The sequence below is a fragment of the Pongo pygmaeus genome, chromosome 14 (assembly GCF_028885625.2).
Source record: "Pongo pygmaeus isolate AG05252 chromosome 14, NHGRI_mPonPyg2-v2.0_pri, whole genome shotgun sequence".
In the NCBI taxonomy this organism is placed as follows: domain Eukaryota; kingdom Metazoa; phylum Chordata; class Mammalia; order Primates; family Hominidae; genus Pongo; species Pongo pygmaeus.
In genome coordinates, this window is record NC_072387.2 from 32,751,252 (window position 1) to 32,770,667 (window position 19,416).

At 39.0% G+C, this 19,416-nt stretch overlaps 1 protein-coding gene and 1 long non-coding RNA gene across 7 annotated transcripts in view; one reads left to right on the forward strand and one right to left on the reverse strand.

Annotated features, from left to right (window-relative positions):
• Positions 1-5,615: 5,615 nt before the first annotated feature.
• Positions 5,616-14,279, reverse strand: LOC134738014 (uncharacterized). Its single transcript, XR_010123490.1, has 2 exons — positions 14,086-14,279; positions 5,616-5,890 (listed from the first exon to the last, which is right to left on the reverse strand). It is a non-coding gene; the product is annotated as an uncharacterized LOC134738014 (long non-coding RNA).
• Positions 14,280-19,069: 4,790 nt separating this feature from the next.
• The window catches only part of PARP4 (poly(ADP-ribose) polymerase family member 4), a 91,565-nt gene continuing 91,218 nt past the window's right edge, over positions 19,070-19,416 (forward strand). For all 6 annotated transcript variants that reach the window (XR_008493280.2, XR_008493281.2, XR_008493282.2 and 3 more), the window contains exon 1: positions 19,070-19,383. The gene's annotated coding sequence lies outside the window, so the exon portion shown is untranslated. The remainder of the gene's footprint in view (positions 19,384-19,416) is intronic.

The following is a 19,416-nucleotide window of genomic DNA, read 5'->3' on the forward strand; positions in this document are numbered from 1 at the left end:
AGGCATTCCGGGTCAAGGGTAGATCCGTAACTTTACACATAGACTAACAGAAGAGAATGGAGAATCCAGAAACTAATTTAAGCATCTATGGGTAATTGACTTTTCACAGCATTGCCAGGAAAAATTCAATGGAGAAAAAACACTCTTTTTGACAAATGGTGCTGGGATAATGATAGCCACATACAAAAGAGTGAGGTGATGTTCTTACATGACAGCGTATACAACAATTAAAATGAATTAAAAACCTTAACATAAATGTTAAAACTCTTTTTTTTTTTTTTTTTGAGACGGAGTCTCGCTGTCGCCCAGGTTGGAGGGCAGTGGCGCGATCTCGGCTCACTGCAGGCTCCGCCCCACGGGGTTCACGCCATTCTCCTGCCTCAGCCTCCCGAGTAGCTGGGACTACAGGCGCCCGCCACCTCGCCTGGCTAATTTTTTGTATTTTTAGTAGAGACGGGGTTTCACCCTGTTAGCCAGGATAGTCTCGATCTCCTGACCTCGTGATCTGCCCGCCTCGGCCTCCCAAAGTGCTGGGATTACAGGCGTGAGCCACCGCTCCCGGCCAGTGTTAAAACTCTTAAAAGAAAACATAGAAATAAATCTCCATGACCTTTGATTTGACAATGGAGTCCTAGATATAGCACTGAAAGCACAAGAAACAAGAGGAAAAATACATAAATTGGACTTCATCAAAATTAAAAACTAGAATCCATAAGAAAACATTATCAAGACAGTAAAAAGACAAGTTTGTAGTTTAGATTTATTTTAATCTGTCATCTATCTATCTATCTATCTATCTATCTATCTATCTATCTATCAATCATGCTTTGAATTGCTGCCCTGGCCCAGTTTTATTTGCTCTTTATTTTTCAACTTTTATTTTAGATTCAGAGGGTACATGTGCAAGTTTTTACTTGGGTAAATGGCATGATGCTAAGGTTTGTGGTATGAATACCCCCACCACCCAAATACCAACCATACTACCCAACAGTTAGAATTTCAACCCTCACCCTCACCACCCTCCCTTTCCCCGCTAGTAGGCCACATTATCTTTTGTTTCCATCTTTATGACCATGAATACCTGATGTTTAGCTCCCACTTACAAGTGAGAATATGCGGTATTTGGTTTTCTGTTCCTGTGTTAATTTGCTTAGGATAATGGCCTCCAGCTGCATCCATGTTGCTGCAAAGAACATAATTTTGTTCTTTTTATGGCTGTGTAGTATTCCATGAAGTATACGTACCACATTTTCTTTATCCAATTCGCTGTTGATGGGCACCTAGGTTGATTCCATGTCATTGCTATTGTGAGTAGTATTGTGATGAACATGTGAGTGCATGTATGAGTTTTTGGTAGAATAATTGGTTTTCTTTTGGATATATACTTAGTAATGGGGTTGCCAGATTGACTGGTAGTTCTCAGTTCTTTGAGAAATCTGCAAACTGATATCCACAGTAGTTGAGTAGTTAAACTAATTTACATTCCCACCAACAGTGTGTAAGTGTTCCTTTTTCTCCACAACCTCACCAACATGTTATTTTTTTACTTTTTTGTAATAGCGATTCTGACTGGTGTGAGATTGTATCTCATTGTGCTTCTAATTTACATTTCTCCGATGATCAGTGATGATGAGCATTTTTTCATATGTTTGTTTGCCACTTGTACGTATTATTTTGAGAAGTATCTGTTCATGTATTCTGACTGTTTTTGAATGGGGTTATTTATTTTTTGCTTGTTCAGTTACTGAAGTTCTTTACAGATTCTGGATATGTGACCTTTGTTGGATGCGTAGTTTGTGAATATTTTTCCCATTCTGTACATTGTCTATTTACTCTGCTGAAAGTTTCTATTGCTATGCAGAAGCTCTTTAGTTTAATTAGGTCTACTTATCAGTTTTTATTTTTATTGCAATTCCTTTTGAGGACTTTTGAGCTTTCCCAAGGCTGATGTCCAGAATAGTGTTTCCTAGGTTTTCTTCTAGGATTCTGTTAGTTTGAGGTCTCACATTTAAACCTTTAATTCATCTTGAGTTAATTGTTGTACAAATGGTAAAAGGTAGGGTCCAGTTTCTTTCTTCTGCGTATGGCCAGCCAGCTATCCCAGCACCATTTATTGAATAGGATGTCCTTCCCCCATTGCTTGTTTTTGTCCACTTTGTTGACGATTAGATGATCGAAGGTCTGGGGCTTTATTCCTGAGCTCTCTGTTCTGTTCCATTGGTCTATGTGTCTGTTTTTGTACCAGTAGCATGTTGTTTTGGTTACTGTAGCCTTACAGTATAGTTTGAAGTTGGGTAATGTGATGCCTCTAGTTTGGCTTTTTACTTAGGTTTGTTTTGGATCTTTGGGATCTTTTTTGGTTCCATATGAATTTTAGAAGAGTCTTTTCTAATTCTGTGAAAAATAGCATTGATAGTTTGATAGAATAGAATTTTAAGTTGCTTTGGCAGTATGGCCAAATTTTAACAATTTTATTTCTTCGAATCCATGGGCATGGAATTTTTTATTTGTTTGTTATCTATGATTTCTTTCAGCAGTGTTTTGTAGTTCTCCTTATAGAGATCTTTCACCTCCTTGGTTAGATGTATTCCTAGAGATTACTTCTTTTGTGGCTATTGTAAAGGAGATTGCGTTCCTGATTGGGCTCTCAGCTCATACATTACTGATGTATAGAACTGCTACTGATTTTCATTTTTGATTTTCATTGATTTTCTACTGTGAAATTTAATGAAGTTGTTTATCACTTCTAGAAGCCTTTTGGTGAAGTCTTCAGGGTTTTAGGTATAGAATTATATCATCAATAAAGAGAAATAGTTTGACTTCTTCTTTTTCTACTTGGATGCCTTATGTTTCTTTCTCTTGCCTGATTGCCCTGGCTAGGACTTCTAGTATGACACTGAATAGGAATGGTGAGAATAGGAATCCTATTTTGTTGTAGTTCTCAAGGGGACTGCTTCCAGCTTTAGCCCATTCCATATAATGTTGGCTGTGGGTTTGTCATAGATGGCCCTTATTATTTTGAGGTATGTTTCTTTGATGCCTACTTTGTTGAGGGTTTTTAACATGAAGGGATGTTGAATTTTATCAAAAGCTTTTTCTACATCCATTGAGATGATCCTATAGGTTTTGTTTTTAATGTTTATGTGGTAAATCGCATTTATTGATTTGCATATGTTGAAACAAACTTGATTCCAGGAATCAAAACTACATTTTTATGGTGAATTAACTTTTGGATGTGCTGCTAGATTAAGTTCACTAGTATTAATATTTTGTTGAGAATCTTTGTGTATAAGTTCATCAGGGATATTGGCCTGTAGTTTTCTTTTTTTGTTGTGTCTTTGCTAGGTTTTGATATGAGGATGATGCTGACTTCATAGATGAGTTAAGGAGGAGTTTCTCTATTTTTTGGAATAGTATCAGTAGAATTGGTATCAGCTGTTCTTTGTACATCTGGTAGAATTCAGCTGTAAATCCATCTAATCCTGGACTTTTTTTGCTTAGTAGGTTTTTATTCCTGCTTCAATTTTGCAACTCAAGATTGGTCAGTTCAGGGTTTCAGTTTCTTCCTGATTCATTCTTGGGAGGTTGTGTGTTTCCAGGAATTTATCAGTTTCCTCTAGAATTCCTAGTTTGTGTGCATAGAGGTGTTAACAATAGTCTGAAGATCTTTATATTTCTGTGGATTCAGTAGTAATGTCATCTTTGTCATTTCTGATTGTGCTTCTTTTGGTCTTCCCGTTTGTTACTTTGTTAATATAGCTAGCAGACTATCAATTGTGTTTGTATTTTCTGTGAACAAACTTTGGGTTTTGTTGATCTTTTGTACAAATTTTTGCTTCTCAATTTCATTCAGTTATGCTCTGATTTTATTTATTTTCTTCTACTAGCTTTGGGGTTAATTTGTTCTTTTCTATCTAGTTCCTTTGGTGCAATGTTAGACTGTTAATTTGTGATTTTTTCTATCCCCTTGGTGTAGGCATTTAGCACTATAAACTTTCCTCTTGATACTGCTTTTGCTGTATCCCAGATATTTTGGCATGTTCTGTCCTGTTTTCATTAATTTGAAAGAATTTTTTATTTCTGCTGTAATTTTATTGTTTACCCAAAAGTCATTCAGGAGCAAGTTGTTTAATTTTCATATAATTGTGTGGTTTTGAGAGATATTCTTGGTGTTGAATTTATTGTCCTGTGGTCTGAGAGTATAGTCTAATTTCTATTTTTTAAATTTATTAAGAGTTGCTTTATGGACAAGCATGTGGTCAATCTTATAATATGTTCTATATGCAGATGAGAAGAATGTATATTCTGTGTTTGTTAGGTAGAGTACTACTAACATAAAAACACTTAAGTACATCGTCCAATGACTCTATCAAGCAACTGCACAACTGAGTCTACAAAACAATGACAGGATAAACATCCCACATATCCATATTAACCTTCAATGTAATTGGTCTAAATGCCCTACTTAAAAGGGACACAGTGGTAATTTGGATAAAACAATAAGACTATTAGGTCAAATTCGTCAAGTGTCAAGTTTAAGTCCAGAATTTCTTTGTTAGTTTTCACCACAATGATCCATTTAAAGCTGTCAGTAGGATGTTGAAGTTCCCCACTATTAGTGTGTGGCTAAGTTTTTTTGCGGGTTTAGAAGTATTTGTTTTATGGATCAGAGTGCCCCAATGTTTATCTCCATGTCTTTGGAACCAATGAACGTCCCAGCATACTACAGATGCCCAATAAATGTTCAAAAAGTGAATACAAAAAGGAATGAATGTGTAAGAATGTCTTTGTATGCCCTGGAGGCTAGCTCATAAGGAGCAGACTTCTGCCTTTCTTCACTCTACTGTTGAGGCAGATGCCCTTCTTTTTTGTAGTGTGTGTGGCTGACCTGTTCACCCAGTGAGTTTTACCCAGTGGGGGTTACCAGCATCATCAATAGCAGACCCCTTTTTTCCCTGCTCCTGGGTAGCAACTGTGAAGGAAAAGGCAGGAGCTGAACCCAGGGTAGCTGTATCCAAACCAACAGGAGGGCTGCTGGGGAGGAGCAAAAGAAAGTGAAGTCCCTCTTCATGAGGGACTGGGCCTGGGTCCCAACATGCCAGGACTGTGAACAGAGCATGTTAATCCTTAGTGGCTGTTTTTGAGCCCTTGGTGATTAATTTCCATTGAAGATTAAGATCCAACAGGGGGAAAAAAGTCAATGGCTAATCTACTATGCTCCTGGGGTAACATACTTCATATGCTTCTAATGATTACTTCCTACCTGAGCATTCTAGAAGCTAAGTGGACCTGAATCACAGAGAGCATTCCCAGTTGGGCTCATATAAGTGAGGACCAAGCTGTGAGGGCGGACACAGGAGCCTCCTATTCAGCAGGCAAACAACATGCATGAAGTCCCCAAGGCCTGAGCTTGTGCTTCTCAGAGGTTTTTCTTGGCAATAATCTGCACACTTCAGTCTGCAGAAGACAGAGATTCTCTAATCCATCCTTTCCAGAGCCAAAATCCCCTACACAAGTCCCCCAGTGATGACCGGATTAACCTGGACATATGTAGCCATCCAATGGGTTCATTTTGCCCAGTGCCCAGGTACAGCTGACTTGTTAAGACACGGGAATGCAATAGAGAAAATTTAATTCATGCAGAGCTGGCTGAATGGGAGACCAGTTTTATTATTAGTCAAATTAGTCTCCCTGGAAACTCAGTGACTAGGGTTTTTAAAGGATAGTTTGGTCAGTAGGGGGCCAGGAAGAAGGAAGTGCTCATCAATTGGGTCACACATGAAGACGTAGGGAGCTGAAGCTGTCCTCCTGCACTGAATAGGTTCCTGGGTGGGGGTCTCAGGACCAGTTGGTAGGTCTGGGTGAAGTCAGTCTTCAGCAATGCAAAAACCTGAAAAGATATATTAAAAGACCAGTCTTAGGTTCTACAATAGTGATGTTATCTGCAGGAGTAATTAGAAGCTGCAAATCTTGTGATCTTTGGAATAATGGCTGGTAACTGTTTATGTCTACACCTTAGCAGAATTCAGACTTCTCTCATGCTCACAACCTGACAGCCTCTCATTAGATTTACAAAGGCAGTCAATTTGGGGGAAAAGTTTAGTTTATTTAAACTATAAACTAAATGTCTCCCAAAGTTATCTCGACACAAGCCCAGGATTGAGTAAAGGCAGTTGGAGGTTAAAGGCAACATGATAATTGGGTAGATTAAATCTCATTAACTGTCATAATTCTCTCACTGTTAAAATTTTTGCAATGGCTGTTTCACCTACTTCTCCAACTAAAAAACGTTTTGTACAAGTTCAGAAAAAAACTTTTCAGAGACAAGTTAGTGCTTCCAGGAAAATATGCATATATAGCCCTAAATGCTAAAAGCAAGATATGGCACAAAATAATGTATGATGTGCTGTTTTATTTCACTGAATTCAACATGTTTTGACATTGACCACTTTTCAAAAACACGTTTGTAGAAGCTCAGAAAGAAACATCTTGGAACCCAGTTAGCGCTTCCAGGAAAATAGGCATATACAGCCCTAAATGCTGAAAGTAAGACATGGCACAAAAACAATGTATGATCTGTTGTTGTTTTTTCACTGAATTCATCATGTATTAACTAATAGCAGTTTTCAAAGACACATCTCGTCAAAACTCAAAAAACACAATTCAGAGCATAATAGCCTCACACAAAAAATGCGAGTATCTAGCTCTAAAATGTAAATGCAAGCTTTGTTCCAAAAACCTAGATTATTTGCTGTTCTCTTTCATTGAATTCAGCATGTTGACATTGATCACTTTTCAAAAACCCATTCATACAAGGTCAGAACAAAGCATTTCAGAGCCCAGTTAGCGTCTCCAGGAAGATACGTGTATACAGCGCTAAATGCTAAAAGCAAGATAGCAACAGAAATAACGTATGATGTGCAGTTTTCTTTTACCGAACTCAACGTGTATTAACTAGGAGCAGTTTTTAAAGACATATCTTGTCAAATCTCATAAAACACAATTTTGAACTTAGTAGGCCCACAGAAAAAATGCGAATATCTAGCTCTAAAAGGTAAACACAAGCTTTGTTCCAAAAACCTAGATGATGTGCTGTTTTTGTTCATTTAATTTGACATGTTTTGACATTGATCACTTTTCAAAAACACACTTTGTACAAGCTCAGAAAAAGATATTTCTGTGCCAGTTAGTGCTTCCTGGAAGATAGGCATAAAAGCCCTAAATGCTAAAAGAAAGATATGGCACACAAATAATGTATGATGTGCTGGTTTCTTTCACTGAATTCAACATGTATTAACTAAGAACAGTTTCCAAAGACACATACTGTCAAGTCTCAGAAAACACAATTCTGATCACAGTAGGCTTACACAGAAAATGTGAATATCTAGCTGTCAAAGATAAACACAAGCTTTGTGCCATAAACCTAACTTATGTGCTGTTTTCTTTAACTGAATTCAACATGTTTTGACATTGATCACTTTTTAAACACACATTTTGTACAATCTCAGAAAATAACATTTTGAAGCCTAATTAGCACATCCAGTAAGAAATGCACATGCATCTCTAAATGCTAAGAGCAAAATATGACATGCAAATAATGTATGATATGCTGCTTCATTTCACTGAATTCAACATGTATTAACTAACAGCAGTTTTTAAAGACACATCTTGTCAAATTTCAGAAAACATAATTCTGAGCATAGTAAGCCCACAGAGAAAATGTGAATATCTAGCCCTAAAAGCCAATAGCAAACTTCTGCCTAAATTAATTATGTTGTGCTGTTTTCTTTCACTAAATTAAATAAATTCTTATTTGGAACAATTGTCAAACCTACGTTATATAGAAGCTAAAAAACACACACTTTAGCCCATGTAGCCCTTATAGAAAGATATGAATAACCAGCTCTAGTATTAAAAAAAAGCAAGCTTTGTGCCAAAATATTACATGATATGCAGGGTTTTTTTACTGAATTCCACGTTTTGCTTTTGAACATTTTTCTAAACTACATTTTGTACGAGCTCAGAGCAAACATTTCTGAGCCAAGTTAGCCTTTAAAGGCACGTAGACATAACCAGCTCTAAATGCTAAAAGATGTGGCACACATATACGGTATAATGTGCTGCTTTCTTTCACTGAATTCAACAGGCTTTTATTTGAAGAGCTTTCAAAAACACGTTTTTTCCAAGCTCAGAAGAAACATTTCTGAGCCCAGTTAGTCTTTTTATGCAGTTATGCAAATCCAGCCCTAAATGCTAAAGCAAGATATGGCACACAAATACTGTACGATGTGCTATCTTTTTTGATGAATTCAACATGTTTAGACATTGGTCACTTTTCAAATTGTGTTGAATCTCTGACTACACAATTCTGTGCATACTAGGCCCTCAAAGAAAATGCGAATATCCAGCTGTAAAAGCTAAAAGAAAATTTGTGTCAAAATAATTTATGATGTGCTGTATTCTTTGACAAAAGATAATATGTTTACACTTAACAGTTTTCTTTTTCTTTTTTTTTTTTTTTTTTGAGACAGAGTCTCGCTCTATCCCCCAGGCTGGAGTGCAGCGGCGCGATCTTGGCTCGCTGCAAGCTCCGCCTCCCAGGTTCACGCCCTTCTCCTGCCTCAACCTCCCTAGTAGCTGGGACTACAGGCACCCGCCAACACACCCGGCTAATTTTTTGTATTTTTAGTAGAGACGGGGTTTCACCGTGTTAGCCAGGATGGTCTCGATCTCCTGACCTCATGATCCGCCCGTCTGGGCCTCCCAAAGTGCTGGGATTACAGGCGTGAGCCACCTTGCCCGGCACTTAATACAGTTTTCAAACGTAAGTTTTGTTAACACACAGAACACAAATTTGCGAACCCAGTGGACTCTAATAAAAGACTATAAATATGCACACGTAAAAGCTGAGAACAAGTTTTGTGCCAAAAATCCTTATGATGTGTTGTTTTGTTTCACTGAATTAAACACATTCTTACTTAGAACAGTTAGTAAAACCACGTTTTTAGACCTAAGAAGAGACACGCTTGAACCCACTCAACTTTCAAATAAAAACGTGAATATTCAGACATAGTAAATATAAGAAAGGTTTGTGCCAAAATCGTCTATGATATGGAGTTGTCTTTCACTGTCTTTTTGAGACAGAGTCTTGCTCTGTCGCCCAGGCTGGAGTTCAGTGGTGCAATCTCCGCGCACTGTAGCTGGGACTACAGGCGCCCGCCACCACGCCTGGCTAATTTTTTGTATTTTTAGTAGAGACAGGGTTTCACCGTGTTAGCCAGGATGGTCTCAATCTCCTGGCCTCGTGATCCGCCTGCCTCGGCCTCCCAAAGTGCTGGGATTACGGGGGTGAGCCACCGCGCCCAGCCAGCACATCATCAAGTTTTTTGGCACAAAGGTTGCTTTTAGCTATTAGGGCTGGGTATTCATATTCTGCTATGAGTGCCCACTGGGTTCATAAATGACTGTTCTGAAGGCCTACAAAACCTGTGTTTGAAAATGATTCTATATGAAAACATGATGAATTTCCTCAAAGAAAACAGCCCATCCTAATGAATTTAGGCACAAATCCTGCTTTTAACTTTTAGGACTGGATATTCACATTTTCTGTGAGGGCCTCTTGTACTCAGAATTGTGTTGACTGAGATTCGACAAGACAAGTCTTTGAAAACTGCTCTACATCAAAACAGGTTGAATTCAGTGAAAGAAAACAGCACATCATAAAGGATTTTTGGCACAAAGCTTGCTTTTAGCTTTAGGGCTGGATATCTATATTTTCCTGAGTGCCCACTGGGCTCAGATATGTCTTTTCTGAGCTTCTACATAATGTGTATTTGAAAACTGTTCTAGGTAAAAACATGTTGAATTCAGTGAAAAAAAAAAAAACCCAAAACATCATCAAGTTCTTTGGAAAAAATCTTGTTTTCCATTTTTAAGGCCGAATATTCTTATCTTCATAAGGGATCTCACTGGGCTCAAGAGTGTCATTTTTTAGTTTCTATGAAACGAGTGTTTGAAAACATTTTTAATTAAAAATGTGTGGAATTCTATTAGAGAAAACAACACATCATAAAGTATTTTAGCCCAAAATTTGCTTTTAGCAGTTGGGATTGGAAATTCATATCTTCCTATGAATGCCTACAGGGCTCAGAAATGTTTGATCTCAGTTTGTACAAAACAAATTTTAAAAAACTGTTCTCAGGCAAAACATGTTGAATTCAGTGAAACAAAACAGCACATTATATAGTTGGTTTTTTTTGGTTTTTTTTTGTTTTTGGCACACAAAGCTTGCTTTCAATTTTTAGACCTGGATATATCACATCTAGGAAGATATGCATATACAACCCTAAATGCTAAAAGCAAGATATAGCACACAAATAATATTTGATATGCTGTCTTTCTTACACCAAATTCAACATATAGTAACTAAGGGCTGTTTTCAAGGACACATATTGTCAAATATTTTTAAAAACACAATTTTAAGCAAAAAGGCCCTCAGAAAAAATGAGATATCTATCCCTGAAAGGTAAATGCAAGCTTTTTGCCAAAAACCAAAATGTTGTCTTGTTTACTTTCACTGAATTTATCATGTTTTGATGCTGATCGCTTTCCAAAATTTGTTTGTACAAACTCAAAAAATGACATTTTGAAGCGCAAGTAGTGCTTCTAGAAAGATATGCATATATAGCCCTAAATGCTAAAAGCAATATATGGCAAACAAATATTGTATGATGTGCTGTTTTCTTTCACTAAATTTAACATGTATTAACTAAGAGCAGTATTCAAAGACACATCTTGTGAGATCTCAGAAAACACAATTTTTAACTTAGGTGGCACAAACAGAAAATGCAAACATCTAGCCCAGAAAGGTGGACACAAGCTTTGTGCCAAAAATCTAGATGATGTGCTGTTTTCTCACTTAATTTAATATGTTTTGACATTAATCACTTTTCAAAAACTCGTTTTGTACAGGCTCATAAAATAAAGTTTGGAAGCCAAGTCAGTGCTTCCAGAAAGATATGCATATACAGCCGTACATGCTAAAAGCAAGATATGGCACACAAATAATGTATGATGTGCTGTTTTGCTTCACTAATTCAACATGTATTAACTAAAAGCACTTTTCAAAGACACATCTTGTAAAATCTCAAAAAACACAATTCTGTGCATAGTAAACCCACAAGGAGAATGCAAATATCTAGCCCTGAGAGTGATCACTAATTTGTGCCAAAAACCTAGATGATGTGCTGTTTTGTTTCACTGAATTCAGTCTTTATTAACTAAGAGCAGTTTTCAGAAACACGTTTTCAAGTCAGAAAACAATTCTGAGCACAGTAGTCTTACACAAAAAATGAGAATATCTAGCCGTCAAAGGTAAACACAAGCTTTCTGCCAAAAACCTATATTATGTGCTGTTTCTTTCATGGAGTTCCACATGTCTTGACATTGAACACTTTTTAAACACACGTTTTCTACAAGCTCCGAAAACAACATTTCCAAGCACAGTTAGCACTTCCAGGAATGTATGCATACACAGTCCTAAATGCTAACAGCAAGATATGGTGCACAAAATATGTATGATCTGCTATTTTGTTCACTGAATTCAACATGTATTAACTAAGAACATTTTTCAAAGATCATCTTGTCAAATCTCAGAAAACCTAATTCTGAGCATAGTAGGCCCACACAGAAAATGCGAATATCTAGCTCTAAAAGGTAAACACCAGCTTTGTGCCATAAACCTAAATGATGTGCTGCTTTCTGTCAATAAATTTAAGATGCTTTTACATTGATCACTTTTCAAAAACACATTTTGTACAAGCTCAAATACCATTTCAGAGCCCAGTTAGCACTTCTGGGAAGATATGCATGTACAGCTATGAATGCTAAAAGCAAGACATGGCACCCAAAATATAAGTCATGTGCAGTTTTCTTTTGCTGAATTCAACATGTGTTAACTGAGAGCAGTTTTCAAAAACCCATCTCAGAAAACACAATTGTCGAAAACACAATTGTCGAAAACACATCTAGAAAACAGATCTCAGAAAACACAACTTCAAGCTTAGTAGGCCAACAAAGAAAATGCAAATATCTAATCATAAAGGGTAAACGTAAGCGGTGTGCCAAAAACCTAGATGATGTTCTGGTTTCCTTCACTTGATTCTACATGGTATAGCAGTTCTCAAAGACGCAGCTTGTCAAATCTCAGAAAAAACAATTCTGAGCATAGTAGGCCCTAAAAGGTAAATGCAAGCTATGTACCAAAAACCTACCTGATATGCTGTTTTTTTCCACTGAATTCAACATGTTTTGACATTGATTCATTTTTAAAAGCACATTTGTACACACTCAGAAAAAAACTATTAAAAGCCTAGTTAGAACTTTCAGGAAGATATGAAAATACAGCCCTAAATGCTAAAAGCAAGATATGGCACACAAATAATGTCTAATACACTGTTTTTTTTTTCACTAAATTCAACATGTATTAACTAATAGCAGTTTTCAAATACACAACTTGTCAAATCTCAAACAACACAATTCTGAGCATAGTAGGCCCACACAGAAAATGCAAATATCTAGCTGCGAAAAGTAAATGAAGGCTGTGTGCCAAAAATCTAGATGATGTGCTGCTTTCTTTCACTGAACAGAACACGTTTAGACATTGATCCTTTTTTTAAACAATGTTTCAGACAACTTTAAAAAAAGCATTTCTGAGCCCACTTTGTACTTTCAGGAAGATATGCATATACATCCCTAAATGCTAAAAGCAAGATATAGCACACAAATAATATATGATGTGCTGTTTTCTTTCACTGAATTTAGTATGTATTAACTAAGAGCAGTTTAAAAAAACACGTCCTGTCAAATATCAAAAAACTCAATTTTGAGCATATTAGGCCCACACAGAAAATGCAAATATCTTGCCCTAAAAAGTAAATGCTAGCTTTTTGGTAAAAAATTAGATGATGTGCTATTTTCTGTAACTGAACTCATTCCATATGCTTCAAAGAAAATGCTAAACTGACACAGCTATAGATCAAACACTTGATGCACCACTTCCTTTTGACCCCCATGTCCTCACCGCCTGCTTCTTTGTTTGATCACCAATAAATAGTGTGGGCTCCCAGAGCTCGGGGCCTTCACAGCCTCCATACTAGTGTCAGCCCCCTGGACCCACTTTATGCACCCTTAACTTATCTTGTCTTATTCATTTGACTCCGCCAGACTTCGTAGCCCCCACAGTCTGGAATTGGGCCTGATCACCCCAACAAATAATGAGTTGATGGGCGCAGCAAACAAACATGGCACATGTATACCTATGTATCAAACCTGCACATTGTGCACTTGTACCCTAGAACTTAAAAGTGTAATAGAAAAGTAAGAAAAAAGAAAATGTGTCTTTAAAGAGTGACCAATGTAGAAACATGTTGAGCTCAGTTACAGAAAATAGCATGATAAAACGTGTTTTTGAAAAGTGATCAATGACAAATTATGGCTGGGTGCAGTAGCTCAGATCTGTAATCCCAGCACTTTGGGAGGCCAAGGTGGCAGATCACTTGAGGCCAGGAGTTTGAGACCAGCCTGGCCAACATGATAAAACCCCATCTCTACTAAAAATACAAAAAATTATCTGGGCATAATGGTGCACACCTGTAATCCAAGCTACTTAGGAGGCTGAGACACAAGAAATCACCTGAACCCTGGAGGCAGAGGTTGCAGTGATCTGAAATCATGCCTCTATGCTCCAGGCTGGGCCAAAGAGCAAGACTCTGTCTCCAAAAAAAAAAAAAAAAAGCCACAGGGGACAAACACACACACACATATACACACACACATATACAGAGAGAGAGAGCATGAGAGGGAGAGCTGACAGGGCAGCACATGCCTATAGTCCAGCTACTTGGGAGGCTGAGTGGGGAGGACTGCTTATGCCCAGGAGTTTGAGTCCAGCCTGAGCAACACAGCAAGACTCCATCTCTGAAAAAAGAATTTTAAACAAAAAACATAGAGAGGCCTTCTCTTATCTTAGGACAACTTAGTAACACTATGAGTTAAGTACAGAAGAGAGGAACACAATTAACTCACTTGTAAGATGGTTATGGTTTTCTTCTTTTGAATCCTTTTTTTCCACAGGTGCTTCTTGATACTGTGCAACAGAAAATAAATTAGGAGAAGCACTTTTTGAAGTTAAGACAAAATCTCCATGAACAGTTCTGCAGTAGTTGCTTTGCTTATGGGATAAAATGTAGGAAGCGTATGTTTCTTCCTGAGTTAGGTCCAGGTAGATGTATGACGGGAAGCAGCGTGTGGCTCTCTATCCAGTCATGGCATTTCCTGGAGACCTGTGCTTCTGGCTCTGATCATCAGGCAGTAAACTCAAACCTTACAATTAAGAAAAGCAACAAAGCTGATGACTTCCTTCAACATTTTCTCTTTCATCCCCAGTAGTGACTCCACCCCACAAAGTCTTCTCCACAGTGACAAAAGGATTTTTTCCCTTTATTAGGAAGTGATGTTTAACAAAATCATGAAATATTTATTTATTTCTTTATTTATTCATTTTTTTTTTTTTGAGATAGAGTCTTGCTGTCGCCAAGGCTGGAGTGCAGTGGTGCAATCTCAGCTCACTGCAACCTCCACCTCTCGGGTTCAAGCTATTCTCATGCCTCAGCCTCCTGAGTAGCTGGGATTAAAGGCATGCACCACCATGCCCAGGTAATTTTTTGTATTTTTAGTAGAGATGCAGTTTCACCATGTTGCCCAGGGTGGTCTTGAACTCCTGAGCCCAGGCAATCTGCCCGCCTCGGCCTCCCAAAGTGTTAGGATTACAGGCATGAGCCACCATGCCCGGCCAAAATCATGAAATTTTTTAAATTCCAAAGTGAACTTCACATAGATTTAAGTAACAGTATATTTAGATGCTGCTTCTGTGCAGACAGTGTGGGCACTGCAGAGCTGCAGCTGCCTAACTCCTATTCCACATGTGAGAACATGCAGGAGTCAACTCTGCAGCCCTGCAATCAGCACATCAGACCTGGAGCACCCACACAGACAGTGATGCGAGTGATCTGAGCTGTTCCCTAGTTATCAAAACCCGCCCTTTAGATTATCCTTAAAATTTTGGTATCATTGGTTGACAGAATAAAGGCTGACTTTTCCTTCTGGCATGATCTCAGCTCACTGCAACCACCACCTCCCCAGTTCAAGTGATTCTCCTGCCTCAGCCACCTGAGTAGCTGGGACTACAGATGTGCGCCACCATGCCCAGCTAATTTTTGTATTTTTAGTAGAGATGGGGTTTTACCATGTTGGCTAGGCTGGTGTCGAACTCCTGACCTCCAGTGATCCACCACCTCAGCCTCCCAAAGTGCTGGGATTACAAGCATGAGCCACCACACCCAGCCAAGAGTTAACAACTTTTCATTGTTGGTCTGATGGTAGGAAGTGTCCACTCTATCCAGAGAGCACATGTCAGGTGCAGTGGCTCACACCTGTAATCCCAGCACTTTGAAACACTGAAGTGGATCATTCGAGCCCAGAAGTTTGAATGTTAGCCAGGCATGGTGGCATGCACCTGTAGCCCTAGCTGCTTGGGAGGCTGAAGCAGGAGGATCACTTGAGCCCAGGAGTTTAAGGTTATGATCACACCACTAGACTGCAGCCTGGGCGACAGAGTGAAACCCCCAACTCTTAAAAAGAAAAAAGAGAGAACATAAGTGCTAGCCTGGCCAAGGGATGATCCCCAAGCCCATGTCTTCCAGGCCAGAAAGGGGAATTCTAACAGGTTGGGAAGATGCACTCAGAGATGCATGTGTCTGGCCTCTAGGCAAACCCAAGAAAACCCACATCCTGCTTCACCTGCAGGAGGAGTGAAGGAGTTCTTCACCAAGGCCTGAAACCTCAGATTTCCAGAATTACTTCAGTAAAGAAGTTTCTAACAACAACCTTGGGTGCTGAGAGACATTTTTTAAATCTTGGCAGTTTGATATAGGTAAATCTATTGCTGGTGCATTGGACTTAAAACAAAACATCCTGGAAACCTAATGAGTCTATACAACAAAGGGATTATCACATCCACTACATTCTAGAATGCCTGACCAATGATGAATGATGTTGAATAGATAGTAAAGGATTTCTAGCTTGAATCTTTGTTGTAATAAGAGCAGAACAATACCGTAATGGTTGTCACACCTGTATTTTTGCTTTCTTCAAAAATAGCAATAATTATATAGTAGTTGGATGGTTCTTCAAGCATTCTATAGGTTTTTATTACACACTTTTTTTAGATGGGATGACTGTCACCCAGGCTGGAGGGCAGTGGCACAATCACAACTCACTGTAGCCTCAACCTCCAGGTCTCAAGTGTTCCTCCTGCCTCAGCCTCCTAGGTAGCTGAGATGACAGGCACGTGCCACCACACCTGGCTAATTTTTATATTTTTTGTAGAGATGGGTTTTCACCATGTTGCCCAGGCTGGTCTTGAACTCCTGGGCTCAAGCAATCCCAAAGTGCCAGGCCTCCCAAAGTGCCAGGATTACAGGCATGAGTCACTGTGCCCGGCCTATCATTTCTTGGAGGAGAGTTTTGACAGACATAGAATTTTCTTTGAGCACTTTATACCATCCCACTGCCTTCTGGCTCCCATGGTAATAGATTGGCTGTTAATCTTATGCAAGTTCCTTTGTATGTAGTGATCATTTCTGTCTAGCTGCTTTTAAGCTTCTCTCTGTCTTTGGCTTTCAACAGTTTGATTATTAATATAACTCTATTGTGGACTTTTTATCATACTTGAAGTTCATGGAGCTTCTTTGAAGTGTTACATTATGTATTTTAACAAATTGGGGACTTGCCACTGTTTCTTCAGATACTCTTCCTGCCACCTTCACCCTCATTTTTCTTTCTGGGACTCCCATTATGCATATGCTGATACACTTGATGGTGTCCACAAATCTTTTGGACTTTGATCTTCATTCTTCTACTTTCTGCTCCTCAGACTTAATAATTTCAATAGTTTTATCTTCGAGTTTGCTCATTCCTTCTCTTACCTGCTCAAATCTACTCTTGAGCATCACTTGTGAATTTTTCATTTAAGTTATTGTATTTTTTTTTCTTTTTCTTTTCTTCTTCTTTTTTTTTTGAGACAAGATATTGCTCTGTCATCCAGGCTGGAGTGCAGGAGTGTGATCTTAGCTCACTGCAGCCATGAACTCCTTGGCTCAAGTGATCCTCCTGCCTTAGCCTCCTGAGTAGCTAGGGCCACAGGCATGCACCACCATGCCCGGTTAATTTTGTAATTTTTTTGTAGAGAGGGGATCTCCCTATGTTGCCAAGGCAAACTCTTGGCCTCAAGCGATCCTCCCACATTGGCCTCCCAAGACACTAGGATTACAGGCATGAACCACCATGCCTGGTCCTATTGTATGTTTTAACTACACAATTTCTTTTTGGTTCTTTTCAGTTCCAAAATTTGTTTGGTTCCTTTTATAATTTCTATCTCTTTATTAATATTCCTTGTTTTTTAAATAATTTCAACTTTTATTTTAGATTCAGACGGTACATGTGCAGGTTTGTTACCTACATATAATTCGTGGTGCTGAGGTTTGGGGTATGATTGAGCCCCTCACCCAGGTACTGAGCATAGTAGCCAATAGTTTTTCAACCCTTGCCCCTCCCCCTCCCTCCCAGTCTAGTAGTCCCCAGTGTCTATTGTTGCCATCTTTATATCCATGAGTACCCAGTGTTTAGCTCCCACTTACAAATTAGAACGTGGTATTTGGTTTTCTGTTTCTTCATTAATTCACTTAGGACAATGGCCTCCAGTTGCATTCACGTTGCTGCGAAGGACATGATTCCATTCATTCTTTTTATGGCTTCATAGTATTCCATGGTGCATATGTACCACATTTTCTTTATCCAGTCCATTGTCGATGAGCACCTAAGTTCATTCCATGTCTTTCCTATTGTGAAGCGTGCTGTGATGAACATACTAGTGCATGTGTCTTTTTGGTAGAATGAGTTCTCTTGTTTTGGATGTGTATCCAGTAATGGGATAGCTGGGTTGTATAGCAGTTCTGTTTTCAGCACTTTGAGAAATCTTCAAACTGCTTTCCACAGTGGTTCAACTAATTTACATTCCCACTGACAGTGTAAAAGCATTTCCTTTTCAATAAAGCCTTGCCAGCATCTGTTGTTCCTTGACTTTTTAATAATAACCATTCTGACTGGTGTAAGATGGTATCTCATTGCAGTTTTGATTTGCACTTTTCTGATGATAAGTTATGTTGGGCTTTTTTTCATGCTTGTTGACCATTTGCACATCTTCTATTGCATATTCTCTATTTATTGAGACTTTGTTCTCTTGGTTCTTTCTTTCAGTTATTTTTCTATGTTTCCTTTCACTTTTTGTCCATGTTTAAGACAGTTTATCTGAAGTATTTGTCTAATAATTCCTATGTCTGTGCTTCCTCAGCTCAGGGACAATTTCTGTTCATTTCTTTTTTCCTTTGAATTGGCCATTTTTTCGCCTTTTTTTTTTTGCATGCCTCATAATTTTTTGTTGAAGATTGGACATTTTGAGCATTATGATGTGGTAACTCTAGGAATCAGTCTCTCTCCTCCCCCAGAATCTCTTGTTTCTTAGACAACCCTATAGAGTAGGTTGTAATGATGAAACTTGGTAAATTACCTTGTCCCCAATCCCCTTGGTAATAAATTGTGGAGTCAGGATTCAACCCCATACCCTTTCCACTGTATTCTCTACTCTATCCTTTCTATTCTCATTTTATTCAGTATCCTAAAAATCTGAATCTTCCCCATTGCTTTATTCCCATTTCAGTGAATCTCAGATCTGTATCTCCAGCCCCCTGCCTCTCTTGAATGGCAGATAAATGTATTTCCAACTAGTTACAAGCACTGTCATGAATTTCAAACGCAGGAAGGCTTAAAGTAAATTTATTATCTCACTCTCCTGTTTCCCGAACTTTCCCGAAATTTTCTTCTTTCCCGCCCTTGTGAATCCCTTCCATTTCTCAGTTAAAGGACAGCACCATCCACCCACCTCTCTCAAAGCCTAGCTTTGTATTAATCCTCATTGACCAAATCCCTCCTGAAATATGAAACTGAAACAAAGCCCTGAACCCTCAGGCTGATCTTGGAAGAGAAACCCCGCCAGAGGCCGGGTACCTCTCCCCACCTGGCGGACCCGATTCCGGGCGCATTCCGGCTACCGTCCCTGCTTGGGCCGCTGCGCTTGTGCGGGGCGGGGTTCCGGCGCAGTGACGCCCGCCCAGCCCCGGGGGCAGGGAGAGCCTAGATTACGGAAGTACCGCGAGCAAGGAGCGCGGAATCCGGGAGCGCCGGGAGCTAGCTGGATCCTCTAGGCAGGTGCGTGGGCGCCGCGGGGTGGGGGCTGCCTAA